The sequence below is a fragment of the Vicugna pacos genome, chromosome 10, assembly GCF_048564905.1.
Source record: "Vicugna pacos chromosome 10, VicPac4, whole genome shotgun sequence".
NCBI classification, from domain to species: domain Eukaryota; kingdom Metazoa; phylum Chordata; class Mammalia; order Artiodactyla; family Camelidae; genus Vicugna; species Vicugna pacos.
Window position 1 is genome coordinate 36,788,205 of NC_132996.1, and position 22,710 is coordinate 36,810,914.

A 22,710-nucleotide genomic window follows, 5' to 3' on the forward strand; every position below is an offset into this window, starting at 1 on the left:
GCCACAACAGAGGAACATACCCATTGCTGTATGAACAAAACAAAGATACAGACCTAATTCTTCCTAAGAGAGTCAGAGCAGATTTCATTTTAACAAAAACTTTGGCATTTGCTCTAATAAAAAAAAAGGGAAACATACTATAAATGTATTAGTTAGGATGCTTTCAAATGCAAATAGCAGGAAACCTAAAGTAGTTTAAATAATTAGGATGTTTGTTATCTTCATGCTCCAGAGAACCACTTTTCCAGGGTGGGTTAATTCAGTAGCTCAGGAATATCAATAGGACCCAAGTGCTTTCTGTCTTTCCACTCATCCTTCCTTAGTATGTCTGCAATATCTTCGCTCATGGATAAGAGATGACCAAAAACATTTTAGGTGTCAAAAGCTGACATTTCATCTCAAAAGAAGAACACTTGCTCTTATACACCCCTTTTTCACAGTGAGGAAAATCTCTCACAACACCCACCTTGTTTCCTCTCAGGTCCCATCAGCATGCCTTCATCATGGATTCAAAGTCAAGGGTTTGCATTTTATCCTGCAGAAAATGGAAAACTATTAAAGAATTTTCAGGAGTCACAGACTTCTGTTTTCCATAGATCACTTAGAGAGTAATATGGAGGATGGACTAGAGGCAGGGAAGGATGAGAAGCAGAGAGGCCCGGTAGCAAACTGTTGCAAGGTCCATAGAGGAGATGACGAGGTCTGAACTAAGTTTGTGATGATAGGAATTGGAGAGGGTGATAGGAAGTCTGATGGAGGAAACCGGAGATGTTAAATTGTCATGACATTAGACACATTGATTGGCTAGAATTCTACATTGATTTCTAATTTCTGTACCTGACTGAAAGACTTTTACCATCAAATGAGCTGAAGAACATCACAGGCACAAATTTGAGGAAACTGATGATTAGCTCAGCTGTGTAAATACGGAGCTGGGGGGACCTATCTATCTATCCAGACAGCAGGACAATATAGAGGCTGGAAGCTCAGAAAAGAGATAGGGAGCTAGAGTCATTAGTATGTGAGGGATTGGTGAAAACCAAAGGAATGGATGAGGTCACCCAGAGCAAAAAGGGAAGGGTGCCAAGGACACACCCTGGGTGAGCAGCATTTAAGGAATGGGCCATGGGCAGGAATTCAGTGAAAAAGATGGTTTCAGAGAAATCAGAGAGGTAGAAAGAGAACCAGGCTGAATGGTGTCTAGAAAGCTAAAGGAAGAGGACTTCAAAGGAGTGTTAATCCTACAGAGGAGCTAGGAAGACAAGGGACTGGTTTCAGCTGTAATGATTTTAATGAGGACTATTGAGGTGAGATGGTGAGCAATGCAAACTCTTTCTAGAAGTCTGACTGTGAAGAGGAATAGAGAAATAATGTGATGACTGAGGCAGTTAAGGGAGGATTGTATAAATGTGGAATGAGGCTTGAGCATGTTTATAGGCTGAGCAAAGGAGCCTAGAGCCAGGGAAATGCTATACATACCCTGCCTGGCCCAGATATAGGGCAATTTTGGAACAGAACTCTAGGAAAAGTTAGAGTTCTCTCCCCAACCAGGGCTGTTCCAGCGGTCCCTAGGCTCCTCAACCAGGAGGTTGCCAGGTGTCCCTTAGCCTCTCTCTGCTCCTTCAATGACATTTATTGTTCTTAGAAGATACAGGGAATCAATCATGATCTCCACTTAATACTGGACTACTGGGAATTATGCAAAATGCCGGCTGTCTCCCAGATCACCTTATTAGTGCCTTGGGGTGGTAATTTCATGGAAATGCCTCGGAGGCAGGAATGAACTGCCCAGCAGGGATCCTTTTACCACTAGGCATCTGTCTTCTGACTTCTCAGCCTTCTTTGGGCCCAACCCAGTTGTCCCCAGGCCAGATTCTCAGGGAGCTGTACTTTCAGCCTTCCTGCTTCCTTCAGACTCACAGTGCCCTTTGCCCTGGCCAGTTACTCACTGTCCATTTTCTGGTGGCACAACTCGGACTAGGAGCAAAGGCATACCTTGGGAGGGTCAGGAGTATGTAACCTGGAGGAGACACAAGAAAAGCTTTCAAAAATGAACAGATTCCTTCAGAGCCTGGAACATCCAACCCTTACCTTCACAGCCCCACTGAAGTATTGGTGTCTCTATAGAAACTGTCTGCTTCACCCCAGGAGTTGACTCCCAGGAGCCAGGTTACTGCGTCATCTCCATCACTGGGTAATTAGTCCAGGGTGGACATTGGGCCCAAGAACTTCTTCCATAATCTTTTTCACTGCAGAACCCCAGCGTCCACCACTGTACCTAGCACATGGTAGGCACTTGATAAATAGTTCTTGAATTCATTTTTTTAAATTGAAGTATGGTCCGTTACAATGTGTCAATTTCTGGTGTACAGCATAACGTCCCAGTCATGTATATATATGTATTATATCCATTTTCATATTCTTTTTCATTAAAGGTTATTATAAGATATTGAATATAGTTCCCTGTGCTATACAGAAGAAATTTTTTAAGTCTATTTTTATATATAGTGATTAACATTTGCAAATCTCAGACTCCCAAATTTATCCCTTCCCACCCCCTTTCCCCTGGTAACCATAAGATTGTTTACTATGTCTGCAAGTCTGTTTCTGTTTTGTAGATGAGTTTATTAGTGTCCCCTTCTTTCTTTCTTTCTTCCTCTCTTTTTTCTTCCTTTCTCTGTCTTTTTTAAAGATTCCACATATGAGTGGTATCATATTGTATTTTCCTGGCTTACTTCACATTCTAAGTGATGATCTCCAGGTCCCTCCGTGCCCATCCAGGCAGTGAGATGGGCACGCTGATTGGGCCACATCAGAGACTCTAATAACCCCTTTCTCTCTTTAAGCCTCTAGTATTTGGAGATGGGCAAGAAAGAAGCGGATGGTTGTCCTAATTTGATGGCCCTGGCTATGGTCCTCCCTCTATTGGTTATTGTTGCTTCTCTGGCTGACGGTGATTAACCATTGATGACCTCTGTGAGGCAGATTTCCAAAAGTAGGCTTTGTCATGGAGAACCTGTGGGAGTTCTTTGGGAGGGAACTGCAGGAACCTCCCCACTACAGACAGAGTTGTCTTGACACATCAGTCAAGAGTCCAGTTAGAAAGCAGACACCACATTCAAAACAGTAACCAAAGAGACTGTAATGAATGGACTGGTGGCAGAGGAGTGGACAAGGTTAAAGGAGCCACCCAGGACTACTGAAGCACCCAGGGGGAGTCGGGGGGAAGCCTTTACCACTACTAAGCTGGAAGAGATATAGGGAAGGAATGGTTAACCACAGGAGAGGGCTGTATCCATAGGAAGATGAGTGAAGCTACTGTAAACTTGTGGCCCGGCATGGAGGGAATTGGGGCTAGGGATAAATATCTTTCCTCCTATCCTCTCATCTCTTACTGATGTTTCCTATTGCCTAGATCCAACTGGAAGCCAGATGGTAAGGGAGCCTAGTGATAAGGTCAGTACAAGTAAACCTCCCATGCCACGGAGAAGGGCAGGGCAGGGAAGGGTGGAAAATGGAGCTGGAGGGGCAAGTGGATGAAACCCGGCACATGTGACATGGAAGACGGGGCTCTGCTCTTCCACACTCCCTAGGCCATGGCTTCAGGTGATCGCAGCGACTCTGCTGTCCAAGTTGTTTACGTCTAGTGTACATTCTGATTAAGCAGCAGCTGTGCCACCTAGCTGCTAAATATTTACTTTGAGTATCAACCCTGGGTACACTTTACATCTTTTTAATGTTGGAGTCTCCTGTCTGACAGGTGGCCCTATTGGACAAAACAACAATAAGAGGACCCAAGTGTACAAATTGTCTGTGACATTCACTTCACCTTCAGGGAATACAGAAACTTTCAGCTCTGAGCAGTGGGTATGCAGACTATTCCACTCTGCCCCTCTTCTTCTATCTGGCCTGCCATCTCCCTCCAATAGTCTTCTCTTCTGCTCAGTTAAACACTGAAGATAGTTCAGTAAGTTACTGCCTAAGAAGACATCCAACTGTAGAATAGAATTCTGGTCTCTTCTTGTAGGCAACTCTAATGTCTACAAAGGGGCCTTTCAGAGCTCCTTCTCCATGCCCCAGCACTTGGCTTCAGGCAGAGAAGAAAGAACTCGCTCACCATGGAGAAATGCTGCAATCTCCACGGGTCAGCGCTACCCTCAAGAAATCTCTGCTGTTTCCCCTATTCTGTATGTTAATAAATTTTGGAAAGGAGGTTATTGTGGTGGAGAGGTGGTAGATGGTGGCAGCTGGACAAATTCTGTACCCTCTTTGCAAGCCCAGGAGAAGAGTGATGGGTATGCGTTCAAACCTCCAAATGTAGGCTGCTCTCTTTAGAAGGTTAGGTGTTTAATTTTTTTTTTCCTTTTGCCAGCTATCAGCTTTAGTGTGACTGTAGGGAAGTAGGAAAAGAGTCACCAACATCTTATTTAAAAAATAATTCCTGCTCTTGCAAAAAAATTTATTATTATTATTTTGTATTAAGGTCTAGTTGATTCACAATGTTGCATTACAAAAATTTTTAAATACTATAAATATGGATGTAATATAGAAAGTACAAAGCTCCCATAATCCCAGTTCTCTGAAAAAACACCAGTGCTAGCAGTTTGATGTATATTCTTCTAGGCCTTTTTTTGCAATGCATATACATTTTATTAACTTTAAAAAACAGGATCTTAGAGTGTATATACCATTTTGTAACTTCCTTTTTTCACTCAACAGAATATATGACACATTCATAAAGATTCTCACTGTCAGAGTCTGGAGTTAAAAATACTGAAAGGGAGAAAGCCAGAATGTAGTGTTGAATTAGAAATTGATGGAAATCAATGAATTTCAATATATGTGGATAGATGTAGAAATATACATATAAATGTCTATATGTGAGCGTGCACACACACATGCACACACACACACGGATATACATTTATATATATACCCTAGCTGCCTAGTCTTAGGGTCTGGAAGCAGCGATATCCAAAACACAATGAGCATACCCAGCACTCAGTTTTTGGTTTCTAAAAAAACATTCTCCACTAAAAGGAACCAGGGCTCCTTAGAGAAATGGTTGATTTCGGGGCTCAGTGAGGGAAAGCACAAGATGAACCCAGAACCTCTTTTTGTACTAGAAAGTAAGGAAATGCTCAAAAACCGACAGGGACAATTCAAAAGCACAAAGAAGCAAGCTTGTGGGGACCCCCAGCAGCCAAATCTAGAACAATTTGCATATTAAAATAAATAATGATAATAAAAGAGTATAATCCACTACATAAAGCAGGAAACAATGAGTGTGTATATAAATAAGTGAGTAAATTGAAAGCTTGAAGAAGAACAGTATATTTGCATAATTTCAGAACACATCCCCACAAAATACTTACTAGTTTAAAAAGGGGAGTTGTTGCTCACTGGATAGAGTTTCAGTTTTGCCAGATTAGAAAGTTCTAGAGAGCTGTTGCACAACAATGTGCATATAGTTAATGCTACTGTGCTGTACACTTAAAAATGGTTAACATCATAAATTTTATGTTTTTAATCACAGTAAAAATACTTATTAATTACAAAAGGAAAGTAATTTTTCAGTGGAGAATTCTGCAAGACACCACCTTAACCAAGTGATCAAAGTGAAACCCTGTACCACCTGATAGGATGCAATGAGAACACAGCATCATTCCTGTGATATATCTGCCAAAGATGCAGAACCTAAATCTCAGGCAAATCTAAATTGAGGGACATTTTACAAAATAACTGAACTGTAATCTTCAAAAGTGTCAAGGTCGGCAATGTCAAGGAAAGACAGAACTATGTCAGATTAAAAGAGATTAAAGGGATATGACAAATAAATGCACCATGTGATTCTCAACTGGCATGCTTTTCTGTAAATGATCTCATTGGAATAATTGATAAAACTTGCATGTGGCCTGAAGAAACTCACATAGGTGTAATGTGTCAATACTGAGTTCTTGATTTTTTTTGATGTACTGTGGTTAAGTAGGAGACTGTTCTTGTTTTTAGAAAATACGAAGTACTCAGTGGTGCTGGATCATCAAGTCATTGTGTTCTTCCCAAATAGTTCAAGAGGATAAAAGTTATTTTGTGTATGTTGAAATTCATCTGGTTCCACCAATACTTCTGTAGGTATTATTCTTGCAAACTTTCTGTAGGTTTGAGGTTTAAGAAAAAAAAATTAGTACTCTTCTGAAGAGTGTGGCACTAAAATGCTGATTAGAATCCATCTACCGGCAAGATTGCTGGTAGAGGCTTCCCTGTAGCTTCGCCATAGGCAGAGAGCTGGCTTGTTCATTGGAGAATCTCATTCCTGCCTTCCAGAGCATCTGGTGCCCCTTCAATTCCCGAGAGTACTTTCCAAGGTACTGCAGGGAAATCAACTTGCCCCTCTACAACTACCTTAGTTTGATTTCTCCCACAAGCAGAGCCTGAGACAAGCACTTGGGTGCAGTGGTGTATCTAGGAGATGATTCCAGGAAGTAGGAGTAAAGAAGCAGAGAGAAATAAGTCAAGGGAAGAAGGAAAGGTCACTATAAGGGTAAGTTATTAAGGTTATTGCCTCAATTATTGCCAGGGGCTGGAGAAATGTTGAACAAACCTCCCATAACTGTCTGCCTGGAGTGCTGGATGCTGGAGCACTTACACACTGTTTAATTCCCCTTTGGTTGAGGACTGCCTCTTGGTAGCATACATTCACTCTCCCACAAAACACACTTTCACTTCCACATGAGCCAAGCAGCTCTTGCAGCATCAGAGAAGCTCCAGGGCAAGAAGAGAAGAGATGCAAGTCACATGCTGTCAGGGCAGGCAAGGTTGAGCTGTGGCTAGAATCAGAGGTGGGCTGAGGAGATGGGAGTGAGGCATCCCAGGCACCTGCTGGAACAGCTTTACCTTCCTCCACTTTCTGAAGACAGTCTCCTCACCTGCTTTTTCAAGTTCAGACTGTCATCAAAGATGGAGTTTCTAGGGTTTTTTGGGTTTTGTTTTTATCTTTGAAGTATAGTTTATTTACCATGTTGTGTTAGTTTCTGGTGTACAACATAGTGATTCAGTTATACATATATACATTCCTTTTCATATTCTTCTTCAATATAGCTTATTACAAGATATTGAATATGGAGTTTTTGTTTTTATTGATATTATCGTTTATGTGGGCTAATTTCTGAGTAAAGGAGAGGAAAAAGAACTTGATTTTGCTATCTTGTAATCAGAAGTCGGCTAATTGATACTTGTAATTTATTCAATACTTGCTCTGCTGGGAGAGATCCCCAAGCACTGTACCCAGCCTTCCTAATTCTCTTATTTCCCAGGATTTCTCTGGCATTGCTGGGTTGTGAAATGGGATTTGCTCATCCTAGGCAAACCACAGGTTTGTCTCCTTCCATCCAAGAAGGAACACAATACAGGCTCTACAATTTTCACAGAAACCTGTCATCTCTGGTCCTGTCGATCTTATATTTTAAGTCTATGGATATTCCTGTAGTCATCAGATGGATAGTACAAGCCCTTATCAAGAAGCAAAACTTAGAACTGAGTGCAAACTACCTTTTTATAAGAAGCACAGTTGACATAGAAAAGACCAAGTAAGAGAGAGACTGAGAAACAAAGGTGCCACTCTCAGACAAGATCGGATCCTCTCTTACACACGTTCTCTTTTGTAGCATTTTATACTATTAGGATTAAATAATTGACTGTGAAATCAGTTGTCTGATGTCTAGCCCTCCCCCATTATAAGATAAGCTCTATGGAAGTAGAGATGTGTTATCATCTAAAAACTGTTTCTCAGCACATAATAAATAGTTGGATTTCAATAAATATTTGTTGGGTATATGCTTTCAGTTGCAAGTGACTGAAGCCCCAACTGAAGTTTGCTTTAAAATACATTTAGAGATAGGATAGGTTCCCAGCTTGGTTGATTCGGCAGCTCAACAATATCATAAGAATCCTGGTTTTTAACAGCTGTCTGCATGGCATCTTTGACATTGACTTCATCCGTCAAGCTGCAAGATGACTGTACAAGTTCCAGGCATTACACAAAATGCAGAGGAAGAAGAGAGAACATCTCTCTATGGCTCTTTCTTTGAAACAAAGAATCTTTTCCCAGAATCCTCCAGTGTTCTTCTCAGCTCTCATTGGCTGGAATTGGGTCACATGCATATTCCTGGGCTAATTGTGGCCAAGGGGTAAGACTACCATTAGACAATCTTAGTCAGCCAGGCCTCTCCCCTGGAGCTAGGAGCAACATTAACTTCCCCTGATGCACACAGCTGCATGAAGAAGTTGGTAGCAAAATAAAATCATAATTTTGTTAAAATGGAAATTGTAGGTAACAGAGAGTGTCCACTATGGGTTCACACACCATAGAACTGTCCACTTAGCACACTGCAATTCAAATCTGCTAGCCTGGGCCAGACAACAGTCTCTGTAAGAGACATGGGCTGCCCTCACTACCCCTCCTCTGAGGTAGACTGCTCCCCAAAAACATTTCCCATCCCTCTTTCTTATTACCCACCTCTCCACTGAGTTCTGGAATCAGCCCTGTGGGCACAGCCTGAGTGTCCCTTGAGGTTTTTGCCACACTTCCATGGAAAACACAGTGTCTGCTCTTGCTCATTATCCTTATATAAGAATTTGTGATGAATTTCTCCTTGAATTATAGGTTTGTATCTATGGACAAACATCCTCTCACCACACAAGGACAATTACACAATCCATTATCATTCTTTCTTACAGCAGTGAAACTTAAGAGCTATGTGTAGTGCTCAATAGTCATGATGATCTCATCCCAGGCTCTTGGTACCATTATGTCTCTCCTCTCTTATACTGTGTCTAAGATCTGGCTGTTTCCTTATGTAATAAGTTGATTCTGGGAAAGATTGGACCCCAAGATTTTTGAGCCCTCCAGGAGAGACCAGTTTCCCCTTGAGTCAGCAATTGCTATCCCAGATTACATATCTTAATTTGATTTGAATTTGATTTCTAAAGCTTAGTGACAAGACATTGGACATATACTCAAGTCAGATGCTTGTGATTGTCTTTTGGGGACCATAAGGCCAAAAGACACACTTGTGGGCATGCAGGGGATAGTCCCTGAAGGGAATGGATAAATTGATACTGCCATTGTTAATCCTCGTGGAAGTAAGTTCTGGTGAGCCACTTCCATAGACTGAGGTAAGGGAGAAAATTCCTTCTCTCTCTGGAGCCTAAGGCGAGCTTGGCTTCTTCTCTGAAGTGGGGACATTCCTGGAGGGTTCCTGATGATGATCAACTCCGACTCCTACACAGTGAGACCAGGCCTGGAACACAGCAGAGAGATGGACCAGTAGGGGATCCTGAGGAAGAATCTGAGTTTGCGCAGTCATAGGAAGTGATGGCCCTGTGTTACTCTTCTCTTTCTTTATTCTGGAGTCATCATTCCTCTCTCTGTAAATATTATGGGCTGGTCTCTGCTGGGATATGGGACACTGAAGAGAAGATCTTGTCTCAGATTTGGGCCAGAGAAGCCAAAAGGAGAGCCGTGCCCTTCATGAAACTCAAACACTGTTGGTAGTAGTTGCCAGCAAAGGACAGCTGCGCCTGTGGAGCAGCAACTTCACCTGTCATTATAACAGAGGCAGCAGTTTGGCTGCGTGGAGAGAAGGCCAGAGTGAAGAAATAGGAATAATTCTCCCTCTTGTCTTCCTTCCCTCTCTTTTCTTCCTTATTCCCGTTCTTCCTGCCTTTTCCCCTCCCTGTCCTCTGCTTTCTTCTTTTTTCCTGGCTCTCCTCTCACCTCTTCCATCTTTCCCCCATTCCTTTTTTTTAAATAGGCAATGTATTCACATGGTCCTAATGAAAAAGTATAAACGTATGTACCCCAGACATCTAGGCAACCAATTCCCTCCCAACCCTCATTACTAGTTTCTTTTGAACTCTTTCAGGATTATCCTATGGATATGACAGCAAGGACAAATATAGAAATAGTTTACTCTTGCACAATGCAGGGGTTAATCCGCACATGTTTTCTAGGTGGCCCACCACACCCACGGTTCCTCCACATCTGTGGATTCAAACAACCATGGACCTCGTAGCACAGTATTACAAAACACTCCAGTATAAGTGGACCTGTGCAGTTCCAATGTGTGTTGTTCAAGGGTCATCTGTAATACATATACAGTTTTTTACTCTACTCTATAAAAATGGTAACATACTCTACTTACTGTCCTGCATTTTAAAAATTCATTTAACAATATACCTTAGAGATTCTTGCATAACAGTACATAAAAAGCTTCCTCATTAAAAAAAAATAGCTAGATGGTATTTCATTGCATAGGGACATCATATTTTATTTAATCTTTTCCTTTCACCAACAGTGCATATTTCATTTCCCATGTGGGTAAATATATCTATTGGAGAAATTCCTAGGTGGACTTGCTGAGTGAAATGGTATGAATATTTGTAATTTTGATGTATGGTGCCAAATTGAGGAGGGACCTATTCTTGAACACATATGGACTAGCACTCTGAAACATTCTCAGAAATAACTAGAAGAGCCCATAAAGAAATTTTTTTTCCAGCAATTAATTGATGGGACTCAGTAGCTTGGGCCTAACAATTTGGGTTAGGATTAAATCTCCTGAATAGTGGTTATTTATTATTATAAGTCCCCTAGTGACAGACTGCCAGGTAGCCTCCCAAATCCATTCTCCCCATCTTTCATAGCAAAAGAGGGTAAGCGAGGCAAATGGCCATCCATTTCCAGGCTAATTCGCAGCTGGATGTGGCCTTGTGACTAAGTCATCACCAACACACTGTGAGTGGAAGTGAAGGATGCCACTTTGCCTCATTTGTTTAAAAATAATCACTTGCTGTGGACTTCTCTATCCTCTTCTCATGAACTGAAACATGTATGGGTCACACATGGCCCTTCTTTGACCATGCAGATGAAGACAATGGCACTGAGAATGGCAGAACAATAAGGAAGGAACTTGGGACCCTTAATGACTAAGTGGATCAGAAGGGCTCAGCCACTTTGGCTTGCTTACCTTGGGTTCTTTTGTAAGAGAGAAATGAACTTCTGTTTTATCTAAGTCATTATATTTTGGGCCCCTTTGTTATAGCAACCTAGCCTTTACTCTAACATCTATCCAATTATTATCATTATTATTATCTGGAAATAGGCTCTCTCTTGGAGTGTTACACTCAATGTCTAAGCCAAATTATTTACTTATATATAGTCTGCCTATCCAAAAGGACAGATAAGAGATAAGCAAGAGCCTTCCACCGAGTAGGCAATCCCTTTCTTCCTTCCTTTCACAATATTTATTGAGCATATACTATGTGATAGGCATATTGCTAAGTGCTGGGGATATATTGGTGGACAAAACAAACACTGTCCCTGCCTTTCCAGTCTGGTAGCAGAGACAGACATTACTTAAACAGTCACACAAATAAATATAAAGTTACAGAAGTAATGAGTATGAGGGAAAGCAATGTTAGAGGAGATTGGAGAGGTAGGCAGTGGCTAGATCACGCAAGATGGTAAGTCTGAGTGGTCTGCACCAAAAGTAGCTGCTGAAAAAGCCGGTCTCCTAGTCAGATTGACTGCCCGCCCATGCTGATCCCATTTCATTCATTTAACAAATATTTATTAATCAACTAAGTAGCTGATAGACATGAGGGAGCCCTTCCGGTCTTGGCAAGACAAAGTGACTGGATCTTAGGAAAACCTTAGGCATTAGTGCACATATTCCTTGGAAAAGAGAAATTCTCCAGTTAAGGTTGGGAACTTTTCTGGGAAGGCATGAGTTTCTACTCACTGAAGGTGTTCAAGCAGAAGCAGGATTAGTGCCTCATAGAGAAACAAGATTTGGAATTTAGAGACAGAACATAAGGTTTGGAACCCTGATGTTAAACAATTCACACAAGGTCAGCAAGGAGTAGCAGAGCTGGAGCAGGAAGCCGCAGCTTCACACAGTTTTGAACTGACTGTCCTTGCTAAGGCCTTCCCCTCTCTGTGGTGAGGAGGGAGCTGCTGCCACGTGCCCCACCAGGGTCCCTTAATGGGTCCAGGCTTCACCTCTGCTGATGCAGCCTGAGTTTGAGAAAGAATTTCCCAGGGTCTGGCAGAGGCCTGTAGGTGTTTTCCCCTGCCTCCAGGAAGCCCCAGCTCAACCTCACCATTCCTGAAAGATCTCCAGGGAAGCTGAGGAGGATTGTGGGTTTTCCATCAATATCACTATCCAGGGAACAGCGAGATAATGGAATGGAAAGAGGACTGGATGAGAAATCTGGTTACAGATCCCTCATGTTGACAACTCACTTTCCCTCAGTTTTCTAGGCTGTAAGGCAGGATTAGAAGGGGAGGGGAGCTTTCCCTCCAAGACCCCTTTCTGCTCTAACACTTGATAATGGGAGTTCTCAATGTGTATTCCCCAATCAAACAGCATCAACAACAGTGGGGTCCCTCAGTTTGTGAACCACTGTTTTACAGTATGGTCTATGGTACCCAGTGCCTCTCGAGCCTGTATCCTTTCCCCTGGCAGAACGTGTGATGGTGTGGGAGGCTGCTGCTTGAGACTGTGCAGAATATGCTTTGCACAACTCCAGGGAGTAGCCTTCACATTGCAGACGTTCTAGATTTGTAGAGCTGTTAAGACAATTTTCTGGAAGACAGCAGTAAAGTGCCTTGAAGAAGGGACATATTTTTTCAATTAGATTGGAGGTGAAACTGGCAGGTGCTGGAATTTGGGGTTAGAAGCTGGAGCAGTCTGAGCTTGTCCATAAGACTATCCTCATTCTCCAGCTTTCTGGGTGTGAGCCTCTGCTGTTGCCCTTGTATTTTCAAAGCCTAAAAGGAGAGATTAAGGGAAAAAAATAGTGGGGGAGGGTATAGCTCAATGGTAGAATGCATGCTTAGCATGCACAAGGTCCTGGATTCAATCCCTAGTACTTCCACTAAGAAAACAAATAAATAAACCTAATACCTCCCCCACCAAAAAAAAAAAAAATAATAATCATAAAAAAAGAGATTCCAATGGAAACTTCCTTCTGTCACTGGCTCTCCTCCAGAAGGCATTTGTTTCAGGTCCAGCGATTCAGAAATGGAAAGACCCTTAGAGACTTCCTCACTCAAACTTTTCCTTTTCCAGATGAGGAAACTGGGGCCCAAAGAGATTAAGCAATTTGCTGAAGGACACAGAGAGTTAGTGGCAAAACCAGGATTAGACCCAGGTCTTTATATAAGAGGTACAGCTCTGTTATAATCTGCATTCAATATGGCTCCAGCCCAAATTCTGAGCATGTTTCTTCTGTCAATTCCACCTTTCATATCCACCTGCAACACACACACACACACACACACACACACACACACACACACCCTCAGGCTCCTACTGTTCCTGCTATCTCCCTCTGCAAACCAGATAAGACGAAAGGATGTGAAATGCAGTCTTCCATAAAACCCATGGGACTGAGATCAGCTTTGAGGACAGTCTTGGGCAGTACAGGGAGTTGCATTTTATCTGGGAGCAAAGCCTCCATAGGTAAAGGGAAGGTCCACTGGCTTATTTTAGGCATTCAGAGCAGTTAGGGAAGGCGTGCTGGGAATGGAAAGTTTCCAGGCCTCTCAACCCTCCACCCGTATATGGTCAAGTGAAGCCCACCCTGCCAGCCTAGAAGAGTCTCAGGGCCTTTGCAGCGACCACCCATTGCTGTCCATGCCAAATTTGGGAGGCAGCAGATTTAATTCCTTAATTCAGCTCTGAGTCAGAGGTGGCCAAGCTTCAGAGCCCAAGCCAGTGCTGTTAGGGGTAAAATTGCAAACTTCTCCCCCCCAGGCTCCAACCGCATCGTCCTTGAATTACTAATGGCCATAGCGGAAAATCAGAAATTCTCCAGCAGCCTCTGCAGCAGGCTTCCTCCCCAAGGACAGTGGTGTTTCTCTGTGGCTCTGAGCCCCACACGTGGGAAGCATTGTCCTTCTCTCCCTTGCTGAAGTATTTCTAAATTGGGGAACAGAGAGGGTAAGTCTGAGTTGGGGGTACAAAAGGAGAGAGAGAAATGGGTTTGCCCCAACCAAGCAACCATCTGGGAACTTCTGGCTGTAAACAGTCAATTCAGGTCACAGAACCAGCTCCCCAGGGCCCAACGCCTCATGGGAGAATCACAGCATCACAGATTCAGTACCTGGAGATGGTCCCAGCTACTGCAAGCTTTAGAGGATGATATTCAACATGTCAATGAACTCAACTGTCATATCCACAGACTCCGCTTATTGTCTTTGCAGCCAAGGGTGGCCCTGCTTTTACCATGTGACCCTACCTTCCTTTGGCTACAACTGACCGGGAAGTGGAAAGCTGACCTCAAGTGTAACAAATCCACAGGCTGGCCAATGACCTACAATATGAGATGGCACAAAAAGAGGGGGTGGGATAACTGTATTTCCTCCTTTAGAGATTTAAACAGAAACACTGAGAGAATGAGATATTAAGCTAGCAGGAGCAGACATTCAGGGATTATGATTTTGAGAGAACCAGGGCAACTATGACGAACAGGAAAGAGTTTTAAGGAAACAGAAGCTACAAAGAATCAGAAGCTATGAGTAGTGGCAGTGTTGAGAAAATGGAGCTGACATGTAGATATGCAGATCCTCGAGTCACATTCACAGACCAGTGCCATGAAGGCTCATGGAAACCCTGTTGTTAAGGGCCTGTTGAGCCTCTTTAGATCCAGAGCAACCTTCTAGGCCTCATGGCCCAGCCACACGACAAGAGGGGTCCTCTCCTTAGATTGGATAAGTTTGTCTCCCTCCTCATCTCTCTCTCTCACTCATAACAGACACATTACTTTAGATAAATTGAATGTTTCTTCGTTCCCAACAACTGAAAGAACGAAGCACAGCCTGAGCTCAGATTTTTAGTAAATGTAATGATTTAAATAGAAGGCAGGACAATGTTGAAAGAGCAAAATAAGATCACCTACCATGCTTCCCCATTTAATAAATAACTAATAATGGTAGTAGCTTTCATGTATTAGATACATACTTCGATGTATCCTTGTACACATTTGTACACAACTGCAATTATGGTGAACATATGTTTTTCTTTTGACTTTCACTGGCTTTTTGGGACTTCAGGAGATATTTAGGAGAAACATGTGGAAGAAATGAGGATTCAGGGAAGATCTTTACCTTTCTGACCTGTGTCATTTATATATATATATATACACACACACACACACACATACATACATATACATACACACAGATACATACTTTATATATATATATATATGTCCAACACTGTAGCCACTAGCCACAGACTATTTAAATTTAAATTTAAAATTATTAAATGAGGTAAAATTTAAGGTTCTCAGTTACTAGCCACATTTCAAGTGCTCAACAGCCACACACAGTTAGTGACTACTATTAGCACAGATATAGAACATTTCCATTATTGCAGAGAGTTCCACTGGACATTGGTAGGAGAGACTCTTCCACTATGCTCTATCCTACAGGGGTAGGAAAACTTTTTCTGTAAGGGGACAGATAGTTAATATTTTAGGCTTTGAAAGCCCTGTAGTCTCTGTTGCAGCTCTTCAACTCTGCCAATGTAGTGTGAAAGCAGCCCTAGATAAAATGTAAGCAAATGCCCATGGCTGTGTTCCAATAAAACTTTATTTACAAAGGAAAGGCAGTGAGCCACATTTGGCCCACCTACTACTTGGAGTACCCTTGCTTGACCACATCACCCTATTTGTTTGCTTCACAGCACTAAGCATTTTGTAAGAATTACATCTTCATTTTTGAATTGTCTTCCTCCCCACATTAGACTGTAAGCTCCATGAGGACAGAGACTGTGTCTGTTCCGCTCATCACAGCAAATTCAATACTGACAGCACGTACTTAATTGATATTTGTGGACTGAATGAGTGAATAACGATGTTGCCCTTTACTGGACTAGGGAATGCCTGGGAAGGCACAGTTCTTTAGAGAAGATATTGAGCTCCCTTAGGGACATGCTAGTTGTATTATAAATTGTATGGTAGTTGTATTATAATTGAGTTCCCTTAGGGACATGCTAGTTGTATTCTCTCTGGGGTACTTTTCACCTTCAAAATTCTTTAAGCCTCATTAGTGTGGAAGCCAGTGATATTTTTCAGGAGCAGGACAGAGTTACTGCTTTTTGGACCCACTCCCTGGGAGGCTGTAATTGGAGGTCCAGCCATGGGGGAGATTCCCTGGGGCATGAGCCACGAGCCAAAGGAGCAGGACTTGAGCCTGGCCTGGCCCTCTGCACATTTGTCAGTTGGCTCCAAGAACTTAGATTCTTTTCCCTTTTGGTTTGCACTGAGCGAATTAGAAAGACCAAGTCTGTGACCCAAGGAATTACTCAAGGTAGAATTTTCCAAAATTTCATTCATTCATGTGCCCATGCACAGTTTTTATTGCATTTCCATACCACCCCAAAACAGGTTTACTGAATATTTCCAACCCTTTCAAAATCTTTAAAATGTTTAGATCAGATGGGGTCACTCCTTGCTCAAAAATCACCAGGGACTTCCCATCTCAGAGTTAATTTTAAGAGTTCTCAGCACAAGTCTACAAGGACCATACAATTTAGCCCTTGAAACTTCTCTGACCTCATTTCTGCCACTCATTCAGTCCACTCACCCACACTGACCACTGCGTATTCCTAGAACATTCCAACGCAGCTGCTGCTTCAGAGTCTTGGCTCAGCCTGCCCAGAATGCTTCACTCCTCACAATCATCTCTCAAGCCTTTTCTGACCACCTTGTACAAGACTGCTCTTTCAAATACATTTAAGAATCAGCTAGAAAAATTTGACACACATACACAAACAAAACAAAAACCTTGTCCATATATTGTTAGGGATTGCATACATTTCTAGAATAATTTGGGAGAACTGACACCTTTATAATATTGAGTCTTCCTCCTATCCATGCTACATCTCATTGTTATTATTTTATTTTATTTTTTCATTAAAGCTTTATAATTTTCTTGATAAAGACCAGGAACATAGCTTTTGTTAGTTTGTTTCTAGATGCATAAAATTATGTTACTTTTGAAAAGAGGATCTTTTTCTAAAAATTGTATTACATTAGATAATGTTTTTGCTGTTATATCATTTTAATATCTTTTTATGTCAAGTGCTATGACCCTACTTCGAATATTTTTTATTTGTGCCTTTCTCTCTCTCTTTTTTTTCCCTGATGACTCTTACTGGTATTAGAGAGGTGTCAAAGACCTACTAGCACCCAGCAGATATTCTTTCTGATGTAATCAAAAGTGTTCAAAAGGGAAGTAATTAAATATTATTTAATTATGGTGTTTATATGAAATCTTTAAGTCATTTTACATTCCAACAAGGCCATACTGGGAAACATTGATTTGTTAAATGTCACAACCAGAATGAAGTACGTTTTGAGTTATCAGTTGCTTTGGCTCACCTCTGGGCCTGTCTTTAGCTCAGGAGGTGTTAGATGGATGCTGAGCTAAGAGAAATGGGTGTGGAGGGTTCCTAGGAGAAGTGGGGGATCCCAGAGTCTGGATAAATGGAGGGGCCTCCCTCCCCTCTGCATCCTGCTGCCCATACCGCTTCTCTGAGCAGCTGTGCCCACGGAGGTATTCCCCAGGGGATGTTTCGAGGGTGGAGGGAGCAGCCAGTGAGGGCCTCCCCAACTTCCCCACCCAGGCTCTGGATGGGAGGCAAGAAACGGGGGCTTAGAACTGTCAGAATTTCCTGGAAGCCGATGAGAGCTGGGGCCATCTGGCTTTCTACAGCTGGCTTTCTGGTGGTGTTTGGGACCTGGAGGAGGGAGGCCCCTCTGGGGACATAAGCCCACTAGCTTTAAACGCTGAGGCCCTGTGGGTGTTCGTGTTGGACTCAGAAGGAGGCTTTCAGCCCTGGCTTTTCCACTCTCACTGCTGGTCATCACAGCCCCACACCCCCATCCCCTGGGCAGTCTTTGTTGCCCATACTTGTCAACTCAAACTACTACTTCTGGGAAATATGATCAATTTAAAGCCTCCTTCTCTGAGAAACCCTTGAACTGAGGAAGGCAGGAAGCCACAAGCTTCTGGGTGGGCAGAGCCTACCTGACTCCCCCACCCACCCCCAGAGGGGAACACAGCTGTTCTGAGTCATCAAAGAAGCCTAACAAATAACACCTCCTTGCAGGCTAACACCCTCAAAAAGGCAGGTGCAGGTCAGTTGACAGCTGGCCTGAGGGCGCTGAGAAGAATGCAGACTTTGGGGCTATAAGGCCCAGGTTCCAGCTCTCTCACCTCCCGGCCATATCTCTCCGATGACCTCTCTCAGTTGTGAAAGCCAAGTGACATTATGGTCGAATGTGTGATCCTACTTTTTAAAAATATGTGTAAGTGAATATACAGTAACGTAAAATAGCTTGTGTTTGTCTATGCTGTGTTAATTATGGTACTGCTAGCTGCTGCAATGAACAAACCTCCAGATATATAAAGACTCAAATGTAAAAGAAATTCATTTCTCCCTCAAGTAAGTTCAAGGTGGTTTGGCAGGTAGCTCTTTTCCCCTTAGTGATTCAGAGACCCACAGTCCTTTTATCTAGTGGTTCTGCCGTCCCCTGGGGCTTCAGAAGACAGAAGGAGAACTGGATGTGGAAGAGTCAGGCTCACTTCCTGAAAGCTTTGGCCCTGAAATGATACATGTCCTTTCTGCTCACATTCCACTGCCAAAAACTATATGCATGGCCACACCTGGGTGCAAGGATGGCTAAAATATGCAATTCCTGCCCAGGTAGCTGCTTCCTGGCACCCATTTGTATTGTGGAGAAGGAACTGAAATTCTGGACGACATGCCAAATGTGCCAAAAAAAAAAAGTCTGGAGAATATACACTAATCTATTAACCGTGGTTACCTCTGGGGAGTGAGGTTAGAGAAGATGGAGAGACTTTCACTTTTTAAACAAGTAATATTTTATGAGCACATGTCAACTGTATAATTAAGAAAAGAGCAAGAACGATGAGCAGCTTCCTCGTAAATTTCTGAGCAAATACATGTTATGCATTGTTACTTTTATCACTGTTCTTTTGTCCAGTCCTAGAGTCAGAAATACACCCAAGAAAAGAAGCCTCCTATTACCTGTCCCTTATTAGAGGCAGGCAGGTTTTAGGGTGGGAGCAGTTTTATGGGGGAAAGCAGAGATTTTTTTTCCCCTTAATTTTTTTTCATATTCATACCAAAGAAGACTTCAGAGAGGATACAAATTTAGGAAGACATGGAATGGCAGACTCTGAAGGACATAGAGGGAAACACTTCATACACATTTCTGTAAATACATAATGTATTTACAACACATGTGAAAACATAAACGTAGTTCTCAAAAAAAAAAAAAAGAGAGATGCCAAGTCTTAAATCTTTGCCAGATGAAAAGGCAACTCAGGTTTTCTAACTTTATTTGAACACAAATTATTTAATATTTTGCATGTAGAGTATAAGAGGTAATCATTAGCATGAAAAAGGAGAAGAAAAAGATTTACAATCAATACTTTAGAGAAAGAAAGCAAAATTACAAATGGCAGCCCACTCTTTAGATGTGTATTAGAGGGACAGGGAGACAGATGAGGAGAGAATCGATGGAGAGAGATAACAGGGAGGGTAAAAAGGAGGATCTGTGAAGGCTGCAAACATTCCGAGGACCTGCAGCAGGTGACAGCCTCCAAGGAAAAGTAGTGGAGTCTGGGTCTGGTCAGAATCATTAATTCATTAAAAAAAATTGTTATTGTGTGCCTATATGGGCCAGGATTCTTCCAGGTACTAGAAATACAGCACTGAATAAACCAAAATCTCTACCCTCATGGAGTTTGTTTTCTATAAGAAGGCACAATAAACAAGTGAAGCCAAAAGTACATGATGTATCAGGTAGAGAGAAGTGCTTTAGATAAAATTAATGCAGGCGAGGGAGATAGGAATTGCAGAGGAGAGGTGTGGAAGGGAAAGATAGGTGTGTCTGTGTTATTTTATGTAACTGGTCTCATGGTCAAGAAAGACCTCACTGGTAAGGAGCATTTTGAGCACAGGCCTGGAGAGACCCATGTGACCTAGCTTGCAAAAAATGAATGGAGAGGATGCTGCTGGTTGTCCAGCCAACATCCAGATATTCCTCCCTTCTCTCTAACAGAACCCCTCCCCACTTGCCACGATGTGTCTGGGTGACCAGGAGAAAGTTGGACTCCATTTCTGACTCCAGAGGTGGATCCCAGTTAATCTAAGCCAATCCTGGCAATTCAACCTCACTTAGCAGTAACCAGTTCAGGAAGCCAGGCTTAAGCCAATTAACACAGGGAGAATCCCCCTGGTCACTATCATTGGTTCAGGGGTAGGTATAACCTAAGATGGCCTAAACAGATTGAAAGAAGGGATTTATATTTCTATTTGGGGGAGGAGGTTTTTTTTCTCTGCTGGGATAGATGTGAACAGGGAAGTATTTTGTCACAGTTGCTCAGGACATCTCTAGACAATGAAGGAAGCCAGCCTGCAGACGAAGCCAATACAAAGGAGAGGGCAGAGCTCAGAGAACTGCAGAGAAACGGAGTCAGAGCCCTGATTATTCCATGTGTGGAGCCTGCACTCCTTCAAGCCTCCCTATTATAGAAGATGAAGAATCTCCTTACTGTTCACGCCAGTTTGAGTTAGATTTTCTGTTCCTTGGTGTTTAAAGATCCTTAACTATGACAATAAAAATAATAGCAGAATTATTTCTTGAGCATTACCTTGTGCCAGGCCCACTCCTTAAATCTGTAATTTCATTCAATATTCTCAACAATCTTACAAAGCAAATAAACTATGTACTTACTTGTAAGATGTAAGTGACTTTGCCCAAGATCATAAGCAAATAAACTATGTACTTACTTGTAAGATGTAAGTGACTTTGCCCAAGATCATTTGCCCAAAATCTTTCAGAGTTCAGAACCTGCACTTGTAATCACTGTGATGGTTTGATCAGTATGTGAGGCAGAGAGACAGAAAGAAGGAAGAGTATGTGAAGAAGCTGGAGGAAGAGGCAGAGGAAAACCAGGTTGCTGTTATTAAAATGGGGAGAGGATGTCAGGGTGGGCAAAAACCAACACAAGTCCTCCATAGAGGAAATGTACTATACATTAGCCATTATGTGACTAGGCTGTGAGTGATGCATGTCTTAAAAGCTTACAGTCAAAGATTAAGTAGGAGAAACGAGTCACTTCAAGTACAGCTGTCCAAGAGCATCTTCTGGGAGGATGCCTATGAACTAGACCTTGATGGATGAGTGTGACGATAGGTAAAGATACATGGAAAAGTGTGAACAAAGGCAGGGAGGTAAGGATCCTTTGGGGATTTTTCTCATTTGGTGGGAACTTTGGAAAACTAAGGCTGGAATTTAGTTGTGGAATAGATCTGTAGATGACAGCATGCTGAAGCACTAATCCCTTTTGCAGATGTCTTCCATTTTTTAATCTCAAAGAAGAGAATAATAATTTTGGTAGGTTGAGGAGTAGAATTATTCTCCTCATGTTACCAGTAGAATGATGGAGCCCCAGTGCTAGAAGGCCCTGCTGAGAAGTCATCCCGCCCAGAGACATAACAGCACGAGACACACAGCGTTCTGCCCTCCAACCCAGGACAATGCGCCCCACCCACTTACCACTCACAGCAAAACCAAGTAAGGTTGGAAATCACCAGGACAACAGCTGTGCCTCAGTCCCAGAGCCAGCCTGAGGAGATCTTTGGAGGAAACTTCGGGAACAACCAACCAGGCTGAAAGAAGGTATCTGACTTGCATGGCGCTTAACTGCAAGAACTCTAGTCAGACAGGACTGGTTTCATTACTTGTGATGATACCTTGGACCAATTACATAACTTCTCAGATCTTTAGTTTCCTCATTTGTAAAATGAAAGTGAAGAACAGTACCAACCTCATAGAATGGTTAGTGGGGTCCGAATGAGGTCATGTAAGGCACATTAAGAATTTAGCACAATGTCTGTTCTATAAAGGGCCCAATAAACGTGAATTTGAGGGCAGTGCAGTGTGGTGCAGGCCCCAGAGTCAGACAGACTTCCAGAGGTCAAGTCCTGGCTCCAGTACAACTAGTGTATTTCATTGATTCTGTCATGTATGTTCCCTACCCCTCACCCCTTGATTTAAAATATCTCTACATCAAAGCATCTTGGAGCTGTAACATGGTTTAACTGCCAGTGTCTCTCAGCAGTACAAGAGACAAAAGTGTGACTTAAAATCAACGTCTTACATTGGGAAAATTACTTAATCTTTTGGTACCTCAGTTTCTTCAGTTATAAAATTGAGATAATAATAGTATTTGCTTTATAAGGTTGTCGTGAGGGTTAAATTCGATTTACCTTGCAAATTTCTGGCACACAGTGAAGGCTTAGTACATGCCATGTATTGCTATTATCTTTATTACTATTACCCAAATCAGATAATGGGGTGGTGGGAGCTGCGTGGGGTGAGGTGCTGGAGACAGAAGCAGCCCAGGGTTAGGTAAAGGTTAGTATCAGAGGGGCAGTGCTCATTCTCAGATTCAGGAGGGGAGTGTGAGGAACAGTAGGAAGCCACCCAAGAGGCCAGTGGGGTGTGAGGTGGATCAGGGAATTTGGTTTTCAGGTGAAGACTGGAAAGCATGCAGGGATACCCAGGCCAGGTGGAGATGGGACGGTGACTTGAAAGGGCTGG